This window comes from Elephas maximus, chromosome 4 (genome assembly GCF_024166365.1).
Source record: "Elephas maximus indicus isolate mEleMax1 chromosome 4, mEleMax1 primary haplotype, whole genome shotgun sequence".
NCBI lineage: Eukaryota > Metazoa > Chordata > Mammalia > Proboscidea > Elephantidae > Elephas > Elephas maximus.
Genome location: NC_064822.1, coordinates 125,594,988 through 125,605,511, shown reverse-complemented (window position 1 = coordinate 125,605,511; position 10,524 = coordinate 125,594,988). Strand labels below are relative to the sequence as shown.

The 10,524-nt window shown below is 35.3% G+C and overlaps 1 protein-coding gene across 1 annotated transcript in view; it reads right to left on the bottom strand.

Annotated features, from left to right (window-relative positions):
- Positions 1–10,524, bottom strand: part of MSRB3 (methionine sulfoxide reductase B3) — a 185,855-nt gene that overhangs the window by 119,513 nt on the left and 55,818 nt on the right. The window lies entirely within an intron of this gene.

Below are 10,524 nucleotides of genomic sequence, written 5' to 3'. Positions count from 1 at the left end.
AGAATCAATTAGATGGTAACGGGTTTGGTTTTGGTTTTAGGGTTCCAGGTTCAAATCTTTTATTATGGCTAATATTCCATTAACTCTCCAAATTTAAGTCTTTGAAATTACCTAGTCCAGCATTACGCAAAGAGTATTCTGTGGAACACTGGCTTTAAAAAAATGTTAACAGATGTTCCTCTAGGAAGGTCCCATAGTCAAATGGGGAAAATCTAGGTTACATAGGTTTCTTGATACAGACCTTCTCAGTGATCTTCTTATGCTGATATGCACTACATAATGTCATTATTTTATGCTCCACTAGAAAGGGGGAAAATGTGCTGCTAATTGAACTATGATACAATGCTTTCTTACCACAGTGATTTAACAATGCATCCTAATTACTAAGGTGACAAAGTGTAAAAGCAGTGCATCTTAGGATTTATGAAATGTAGTTGTATGCAGTTTCTCAAATTTGATTATGCAATTGTTTTTATAGGGTAATTAGTAGGACTAGGCAGTTGTTTGAACAGAACAAGGGGATACTGAGTGATTTAAAATCAGAAGGGGTGTGTGTCCGGGCTGTATTCTTTCACCATACGTACTCAGTGTGTTCTGCTGAGCAAATAATCCGAGAAGCCAGACTATATAAAGAAGAATGTAGCATCAGGATTGAAGGAAGACTCATTAACAACCTGTGATATGCAGATGACACAACCTCGCTTGCTAAAAGTGAAGAAGACATACCATAGAATATACCATGGACTGTCAGAAGGAACAAATCTGTCTTGGAAGTAGTACAACCAGAATGATCCTTAGAAGCAACGATGGCGAGACTACGTCTCACGTACTTTGGACGTGTTATCAAGGACCAGTCCCTGGAGAAGGACATCACGCTTGGTAAAGTAGAGGGTCAGCAAATAAAAGGGCGACCCTCAGTGAGATGGACTGACAGAGTGGCTGCAACAATGGGCTCAAGCATAACGACGATTGTAAGGATGGCGCAGGACTGGTCAGTGTTTCGTTCTGTTATACACAGGGTCGATATGAGTCAGAACAGATTCAATGGCACCTAGCAACAAATTTTTCACAGATTATAATTTGGGAAATGATGACCTTCTAGTCCAACCCCCTCGTGAGGAAACCAAGGCCCCGGGGAAGTTACTTGGCATGTCTATGGACCCACCTAGTTAATGAAAGCCAGTTTCCCTTGTCTGCAACTTTCTTCCTTTCATTTGTTCATTCATCACATTTATTTCTTAGCCCAGGCTTTGTTCTACTTTAACTATTCACTAACCTCTGTGCCCACGGTTCCCACCCTCTAGTCTCACATCCCCCATCACACTCACCTCTTGCTAATTACATCTACACATTCTTTCAATATCCTTCAGAAAACTTCCCATTCTTGAAATTCTATTCCAAGAAGCCCTTCTAGGTAGAAAGAAGCACAATGCTTCTGGCTTCTTCTACTCCCTCCCTCTATAAGTAAGGCAAAGGAGGAAGTGTTTATATAAAATCATAAGAAAATCAAGTATACAGCTCCCTTCATCCTACAGATAGCAAAACTTGGACCCAGAGTAGCCATCTTTCTCACCAAAATGTACATTTCTTGAAAACAGAGGCTCACATTATATATAATGTGGCATTATTTTGGTACGTAAGATGTTACCGATTCACACAATTAATTCATTCAACAAATACTTACATGCTAGGGTATAACTATGAGCTAAACAGACAAAAATCTCTGTATTTCAGGAGCTTATGTTGTAGGAAAGGATTTTCCAGGAATAGAAACAGATTTTGGCTGATCAAACCCATCACCTTTCCCAGACTTATTTGATGCCCGTCTCCTTTTATTTTTCCTGTTTATTCTCCCTTACAGCAAGAGGTTAAAGCTGCGTGGAACAAGGCTTTTTTTAAAATGTCAGATAATGTAAAATCTGAGGCTTATAGCTAATTGTTAAAAATATGACAAGAATGTTCTACCATGACCACTCTGACTGGGGTCACGACATAGGGTTCCAGACAGAGCAGGAGAAAAAAGTAGAACAAAAAATCAAATCACAAAAAAGGCCAGACTTACTGGTCTGACAGAGACTGGGGGCACTCCCGAGACTATGGCCCTAAGACACCCTTCTGACCTGAAACTGATGCCATTCCCAAAGACCACCTTTCAGACAAACTATAGACAAGCTCATAATATAAACAATAGCACCCGAGAGGAACATGCTCCTTAGACCCATCAATTACATGAGATAAAAAGGACATTTTCCCAAAACCAAAGACCAGAAGGCAGGAAGGGGCAGGAAAACTGGACAAAAGGAAAACAGGGAACCCAGGGCAGAAACAGGAGGAGTGCTGACCCATTGTGGGGATTGCAACCAATGTCATGGAACACTTAATTTACAAACTATCGAACGGGAAACTAATTTGCTCTGCAAACTTTCACCTAAAGCACAATAAAAACGTTTTAAAAAGAATGTTATATCATTCTTAGTTTACAGAAGACAAAAATGAGAATATGAGGTACAAAACATACATTCCTGGGATCAGAAAGCAAGATGGTAATAGAAACAAACTAGCAAATACAGATTAAGCTTCCAATCTATTTCCTCATCAACATCAATAATATAATGGCAAGCCTTGAAACTTTCCATGAGGCTATTAAAATAGTAATCAGAATATGAACAGTTGTGTCATTCAGTGAGTCAACACCCAGTTCTGCAACAAAACCTTACAAAACTGTATTTATAGAATTCTAGATTTTCTTTAAAAAAAAAAAAATGGTTTTAAACTGGCATTCCATTCTGTGTTTGCAATCATGTGGCTGAGCATGATAAACACATCCAGTGTTACTGAGTACGTTTAAATGCTGTAAATGTATAGTTCTTACGAACCACCTAAATAACTGATAAAACCCAAAACCAAACCCAGTGCCGTCCAGTCGATTCCAACTCATAGCGACCCTACAGGACAGAGTAGAACCGCCCCATAGAGTTTCCAAGGAGCGCCTGGCGGTTAGCAGCTGTAGCACTTAACCACTACACCACCAGGGTTTCCAAATAACTGATAGCTTCATCATTTCAAGGTATATTTTTTACAGCATGCATTTTAAAATGACTAATATAAGTGCAAATGCACTAAATCTAAACAGAAAAAAACTAGAGAACTTAAATAAATGAAATGGGATTTATAAATTCCAAATAAGTGGTTGATTTCAAATGCAAAGGCATAAAAAGTAATTAGAGATCATTTGCCATGGCATCTTAGCGAAAATCTATTTTAAGGCATTGTATAATTAAAATGTATCTAGCAAAAGCAATCAAGAGAAATACAATTCTAAGTAAAATGTTTACGATGAAGCTGTAAACTAGAAAAGACTGATACCAAAAAATTCATCAAGTATCTAGCCTCAAGGTCGGCAGTTTGAATCCACCAGGCGCTCTGTGGAAACTCTATGGGGCAGTTCTACTCTGTCCTACAGGGTTGCTATGAGTCGGAATCGACTTGATGGCAACAAATTTGGTTTTGTTTTTATCTACCCTCAACATTTTTTTTTTTTCAACATTAGTGAGTCTTTGTGAACTAATCATTCATACCTCATTCTTCCATTAAACATGTGTTTGTTGAGAGCCAGAGGCTGCTTTTTTAAATAAATCCTTTTACTGTTAGATTATATCATTGTGAGCATGTTTAGATAAACACCTAATAACTATACATATATGATTCCCCCAAAGTCCATAAGGTTTAAATAATCTAATAACATAGAATTAGAATTTGTTTTTGGAACTCATAATAACATTTTATATTCTTCACAGTCATTGTTAATCAGTGAATTTCTCAATCAAAACTAAAATTTGTTTTTTTGTTCATGCCCATTTTAGTTTTGTTGCTACTAGATGCTGCTATGTATTTTATTATTATTAATATATAATAATATATTATCATTGATATGTAATAATAAATTTTAAAGAATTTATTCTATATTTAACAAAAAATCCATATTTAACAAACCATATGCCCAACATCTTATTCATACAGATGTACTGTTCTATAACAATTTAGCTTTGACTAATACACATTGTTCACAAATTATTTTTAAAACTGATCTGGTAATTAGATACTGCACAGCAACTTTTCCACATTAACTAAAACTCTATTATATCACTGAACTACTAAAACATTTTGTTTTAGAAAAAAAAAATATAGCTGTATCCAAGTATTCATTAGTCAACATTTTAAATATAATTTTCCTCATGTTCCTAAAATATTTTGATTCATGCAAAAAGTGATTCGTGCTTAACAGTCAACATGTTAAACTAATAACATTTTCAAGATTCTATAAAAATTCAAAACACAGCAAAACAAAATGTGAAATTTTCTTTAAATCTTGGGTGGTCTGCTGAAGAAAATTTAGCTGCATATAAAACTATAAATTACTGTTAAATCAGCTATTTGGATACAAGATAAGTTAATTTATGAAAACTTGTTTTAGTTTATAGAAAGTCTACACATGAAAGACAATTTCGATGAGATCTCCAAGCATAAGGGAGTTGGAATCCTATTGAAAATGGAAAAAGGTTTTGCACTCTACAAATATTGTTTGAACATAATATAAGCAGAAAAACTTGTGGTTTGTAAATCCATATGTTCTTAACTGGATATTCTTTACATACTTTTGTTTAAGTTTTCACAATGCACCTCTGTGCCGATTTCAGGCCTTGTTCATGCTGTGAAAGAATATAAAACTAGTGCCATCTATTGGAAAAACTGGATATCATTCGATCAACTGCAAATTATTACGTGAATTATGATAAAGAGTTGAAGTTTTATATCTATTAAAAACAAAATCTTTAAAAAAAAAATCTCTTCAGGAGCATTTTTATGTAATCAAAAATGTTTACAAAAGATGAACACGTAAGAACGGAGAAAATGCAGGACAGAAGGTATTAATCTGAACAAGTGGGAAGAAGCCCCATTGGTGACACCAATACAAAAATCAGAAATACAGGTGCTATGTTCTGATTGGAGTTTTTATATTTGTTTCATGTGTATCTTGTAGAACAGAGGCTCTGAACCTGGGTCAAAGAGCCCTCCCTGAAGACTCTCAGAAGATCTAAAAAATATCCTTTGAAATTATGTGAAAAATTGTGCACATATGTATTTTCTGGGGAAGAAGGTCATAGCTTTCATCAGTTAATTATGCAGAAGGTCCACCTTTTCAAGACTTAAAAAAAAAAGCTTAAAAAATTAACATAGAAAGTTAATCTATTCAATTGATGAACACTCCACTAATGATTTCATAAATACACACACATACATATGGAAACCCTGGTTGCATAGTGATTAAGTGCTACTGCTACTAACCAAGTGGTCTGCAGTTCGAATCCACCAGGCACTCCTTGGAAACTCTTTGGGGTGGTTCTACTCTGTCCTATAGGGTCACTATGAGTTGGAATCGACACGAAGGCAACAGGTTTAGTTTTATATATATATATACACATAATTTTATAAGGAAATATAACATCGGTTACTATTAACGAACTATCGCCGACTCAGACTTGAATAGTAAATTGTATGTGTTACTTTAATGCATGTCAGCAGTATTCCTCTTTACAAACGAGGGATTTAAACTATAACAAATAACATTAATTTGCTCTAAGGAAATGATCAAAAGAGCCAAAGTTCTTAATCTTCATGGTAAGTATAATCACCTAAACTGTATTTGCTTGAGTGAAAAAGTAAATGCAATTCTGGAATATATACACTGAATCTGTGTAACCATTTTTTGCTATTTATTTAGCAGCAATGTGATTTATACCTAAGACAGTCACTGTTGTATTAATACAATAAAGTGAGAAAAGAGAAATTGGCTTTACCAATATTCAAAAGACAAACTGTGAACTTTTAATCTTCCCACGTAAAGAATTCTCAAATAAATTTGCACTCTCTGTCATAGCTATCACTTCACCTACATGTAAACTTTCCAAATGTTTATTCATTCGTTTAACAAATATTTATTAAGTACCAGGCACTGTGCAAAGCTCTGGAGCCACAAGCCCTGTCACAGAGTTCTAGTTATACAGAGGATATCCTAAGTGCTTTCAAACATTTGCTAAATATCTTTCTTAAGGATTTCGAATTTCTACATCAGAATACTATGATACAATATCTTTACAAACTGCATAACGGCCATGTGGCTCTTCAGTTCGCAGGAGACTTAAATACGCCACTAAAGTCAAAGAAGAGTCACAACCATATATTATGTGTAAGATGTTAGAGAAAAGTATAATTTATCACTATAATTAGTACTATTTAGACAAACACCCTTACTTGCCTGAAAGATACCATGATATCTAGTTTAAGCTATAATTAGACCTAATTTTTATCTACCATTAAAACTATGTATAAAATTATGCTTCCTAATCCCTCCTCAGATAATGCTTCAGTCTTGTTTTAGAGGGAAGGAATTCTAATGTTCAAACATGGAAAATATTTATGTCCTTCCACCACAACCTAGCAGATTTTTCTGCAAATTCCCAGTCATTAATTAATACTGAATTTTAAGATTTGATTAACAAACAGCCAAAAGTAAAAACAAACGGAAGTCTATAAGATTACAGAATTTCAGAATTGAATAGATTATCTAATTTAAATTCCTAATTTTAAAGATGAAGAGACTGAGGTCTAAGAGGTTTACTGACTTGTTCAAGGTCACACAAGTTAATGACAGAAGTGTGGTTAGTTTTGACTCCTAATCCAGTGCTCTTTTTAATATACACAAGAAACTATTACAGGAAGTTAAGAAGATATTCTGAGAGACAGGGAAAAATAGCTTTAATTACAAATATAAGTGAACCATAACTCTGATGTACTTAATAAGCTCTAAATTAAAAATTCATTTTATTAAAAAATAAGAAGCAAAGGAAGTCAAAGCTAAAAAATGATAGATCACTCTTCTGGGATATGGCCTTCATCCAGGTCATTCCGGTTATAATCAACTTTAAGAGCCCATTCCAATTATTTTTTTGGTTCTGGAATTATTCTGTATTGAATAATACTTGAAATTAGAATAGTGGCTAGGGAGCAGAAATCTTTTTGATTTACAGAAATTTTTGTTGTGATGAATTTTAACCATGGAACAGTAAATTAAAGCAAACCTCAAACTTTTATCTAATTTCCTAAATCTCTAATTTTGGCCTTTTCCTTCCTTACTTGCACAAAGTAATAGGGAGCAGAATTCCCACTTGAATTTCATTTTTATTCTTCAAAATGTAGTTTCATTATTATTAAAGGTAACAATTTCTTCAACAGTCCTATATGTTTAAGAGTAAAATTTTGTTCAAGAGATGGATAAAAAGATTTTGCTAATATTCAAGTTTGAAAACATGTAGACACTGGAAGACTGGCTTTCACAACACTTTAAAAAGTAAACACTGCTTGAATGGTTAAGAAATTATTTAATATTGTTCTATCCAATCCAGAAACCCTGGTGGCGTAGTGCTTAAGTGCTACTATGGCTGCTAACCAAGAGGTCGGCAGTTCAAATCCACCAGACACTCCTTGGAAACTATGGGGCAGTTCTACTCTGTTCTATAGGGTTGCTATGAGTCGAAATCGACTCAACAGCAACAGGTTTTTTTTTTTTTTTTGGTTCTATCCAATATCCATTTATCAAAATAAAATAGGTTTACAATCCCCAAGGTAACAAAGCTAGAAAGTACCAATGGTCAACAATTACCGTAAAGCAAAGATAAGAAGGTAAGGGTGCAGGGAAACTAGATCACTGGAAATGGAACAACCAGAACGGAATTAATGAGAACGCTGATACATCGTAAAAAATGTAACCAATGTCACTGAACAATTTGTTATGTAAACTCTCAGCCAAAAACAATAAAATATTATTTTTAAAAAGAAAGAAAGAGTTTCTCTGGACTTGCATCAGTACTGGGTAGTAAAAATAAATGTGATGTATATTTTTAGGACTTGAATTCTAGTTCAACAGGATGTGTAAGTATAATAAAGAGATCTAAACAACAGATTGAGATGGTTATTTCTGAAACATAAAGTGCATTTATGGATCCTGTTAAAGTTAAAATAGTTAAATGAAAGATGAAAACTTATCTAAATAAAAAAAAAAAAAGTCTATTGTCATCTATCTCCTTGGAGAGCGGACAGGAATTTGCTGCAACACCCCGGTCCTGCTCTCCCTGAGGCTGCTAATCAAGCAGGTGAACCGTTAAAAAAATAAGTCCACGGTATTAGAAAAATACAAAAAAAATAGATATACAGATACAGTGGCTTACTATATGCCAGTCACTGTTCTAAGTACTTTTCATGTCCTAATCTATTGAATTCTCACAGCAACCCTTTCCAGTGAGTACTATTATTATCCCCACTTTACATACAAGGAAGACAGGGCGCACAGCTTTGTTGTTGTTATTAGGTGTCGTGAAGCTGGTTCCGACTCACAGCAACCCTATAGGACAGAGTAAAACTGCCCCATAGAGTTTCCAAGGAGCGCCTGGTGGATTTGAACTGCCCACCTTTTGGCTGGCAGCCGAGCTCTTAGCCACTTTACCACCAGGGTGTAATAAGTGACAAAGCCAGAATTCATACGCAGCCAGTCTGGAATCTGTGTGCATAAGAACTGTACTATAAGGGTTACTTCTTATTAAATTATAAGCGTTGTCAAATTTATCTTTTAATCATTTTGATAATCACAATGTTAAAGATATTTATTTTTAAATTAAAACAATTTCATTATGAGGCCCTTTAATTCTAAGACTGTCATATCTCGAGGAATAAACTGTTAATTAATAAATTGTTTCTGTAAATCCTCAGCCTCCTTGGTGTGTAGCGTGTTACAAAAACTATGCAACCCATAGTAAGCCATGTTACAAGTACTATTCTGGGTGTTTTCACACAGTGGGGTTTTTTCCAGTGGAAAACATGGTTATGTATAAACTAAGTAACCTGCATACTCCAGTTGTTTACATGTAGTATATAGCTATGAAACCGTTCAACATGGCACAGGGACTATATTGGTTTCGGTTCTCCTTCAAGCTCATATACAATTTAACAGATAAACCTTGTCAGTTCTACTGCCTGAATCTCTCTCTAATCCATCCCCTTCTTTCCAAACCTACTGCAACAGCCACCGTCTAGCCTCAAACTTCACCAATGTATGTTCAATGAGGTCAGTGCAGGGGCATAGCTTGTGGTGGGGGGAAGTGAGGGGTGTTGAGAAGAATGGCTAACGACCCCATGCATTAAACTTCATTAGCCCCTCAAGTTACCACAAATAGACATAAAATCTATAAAAAATACTGTGTATGCTATACAAATAGAAGTTCAAGACAAATGTCCTATTCCCCTTTCTAATCAGGTTCCTATCCCACCCCTTCCATAGAAACATTCTGGAATTAGCTTCTCCACCATACTAACACAATCTTCATAAAATGCAAATCAACTCATGCTACCCTCCTTCATCCCCTTTCCAAGATTTAAATTCCTTTGAATATCATAAAAGGCATTTCATGATTTGGCTAACTTCCTTCCTCACCACTTCTCTTACCCTCACCCACCCAAGCTAGCCATATTTCATAATCTGCATTTCTCTGAACACACTTGGCCCTTACAGCCCTTCATGTTTTGCCCACACTACTCCATATGTTAGGAATGTTTTCCCACTTCTTAGACCCATGGCTAAATGCTGCTCATAGTCTGGGATTCAGCTCGAGCAAGACATTCTCTATGGAACCTCCTTAAAGTTCAGAGACCTTCTCTCCCCTCCAAACTGTCATCCTGTCATCCCCTAAGCAAAGAGCTAGGACTGTCCTCACCTGGTGTCCCATCAAAGCCCAGGCATAAATACCTGTAGTCTAGACTTATCACCATATGGTGCAAGGGTCCTTGCACAGCTCTAATCTCCATCTTGTACTTCTTGAAGAAAGCAGTTTTATCTTGTCTATCTTTGTATCCTCACTGCTTAATACAATGCCTGGCACTCATAGTTGATATTCAACAAATGTTTAATGATTTGGAATTAAATTCTCTCTAATGCGGTAATAGCCCTGGTGGCACAATGGTTAAGTGATACAGTTGCTAACCAAAAGGTCAGCAGTTCAAATCCTCCAGCTGCTCCTCGGAAACCCTATGGGGCAGTTCTACTCTGTCCTCTAGGTTTGCTATGGGTTAGAATCGACTTGACAGCAACAGGTTTGGTTTTTGGTTTTGGTAATATGGTAGCAGAGACATGTACGTTAATAGAAAATATAAATAATATTGATTATAACGTTCACAGAAATATCTGACCAATGTGATTTTCATAAAATTAAAATATTAAAGTTATGATCGAAGCGCACATGATTAAATCTTGGGCTTTCACATCTCACTTGTTTAAAGGCTTAAAATCACATTTTTAAAAAGTGTGGTCATTCTAATTTAAGGAAAAACTGACATGTGATATTAGTTCTGTTTATTTGGGCATTATTAATTGAACATGTTTTATTTTTAGCTACAAAAAAATAACAATTATGCTAA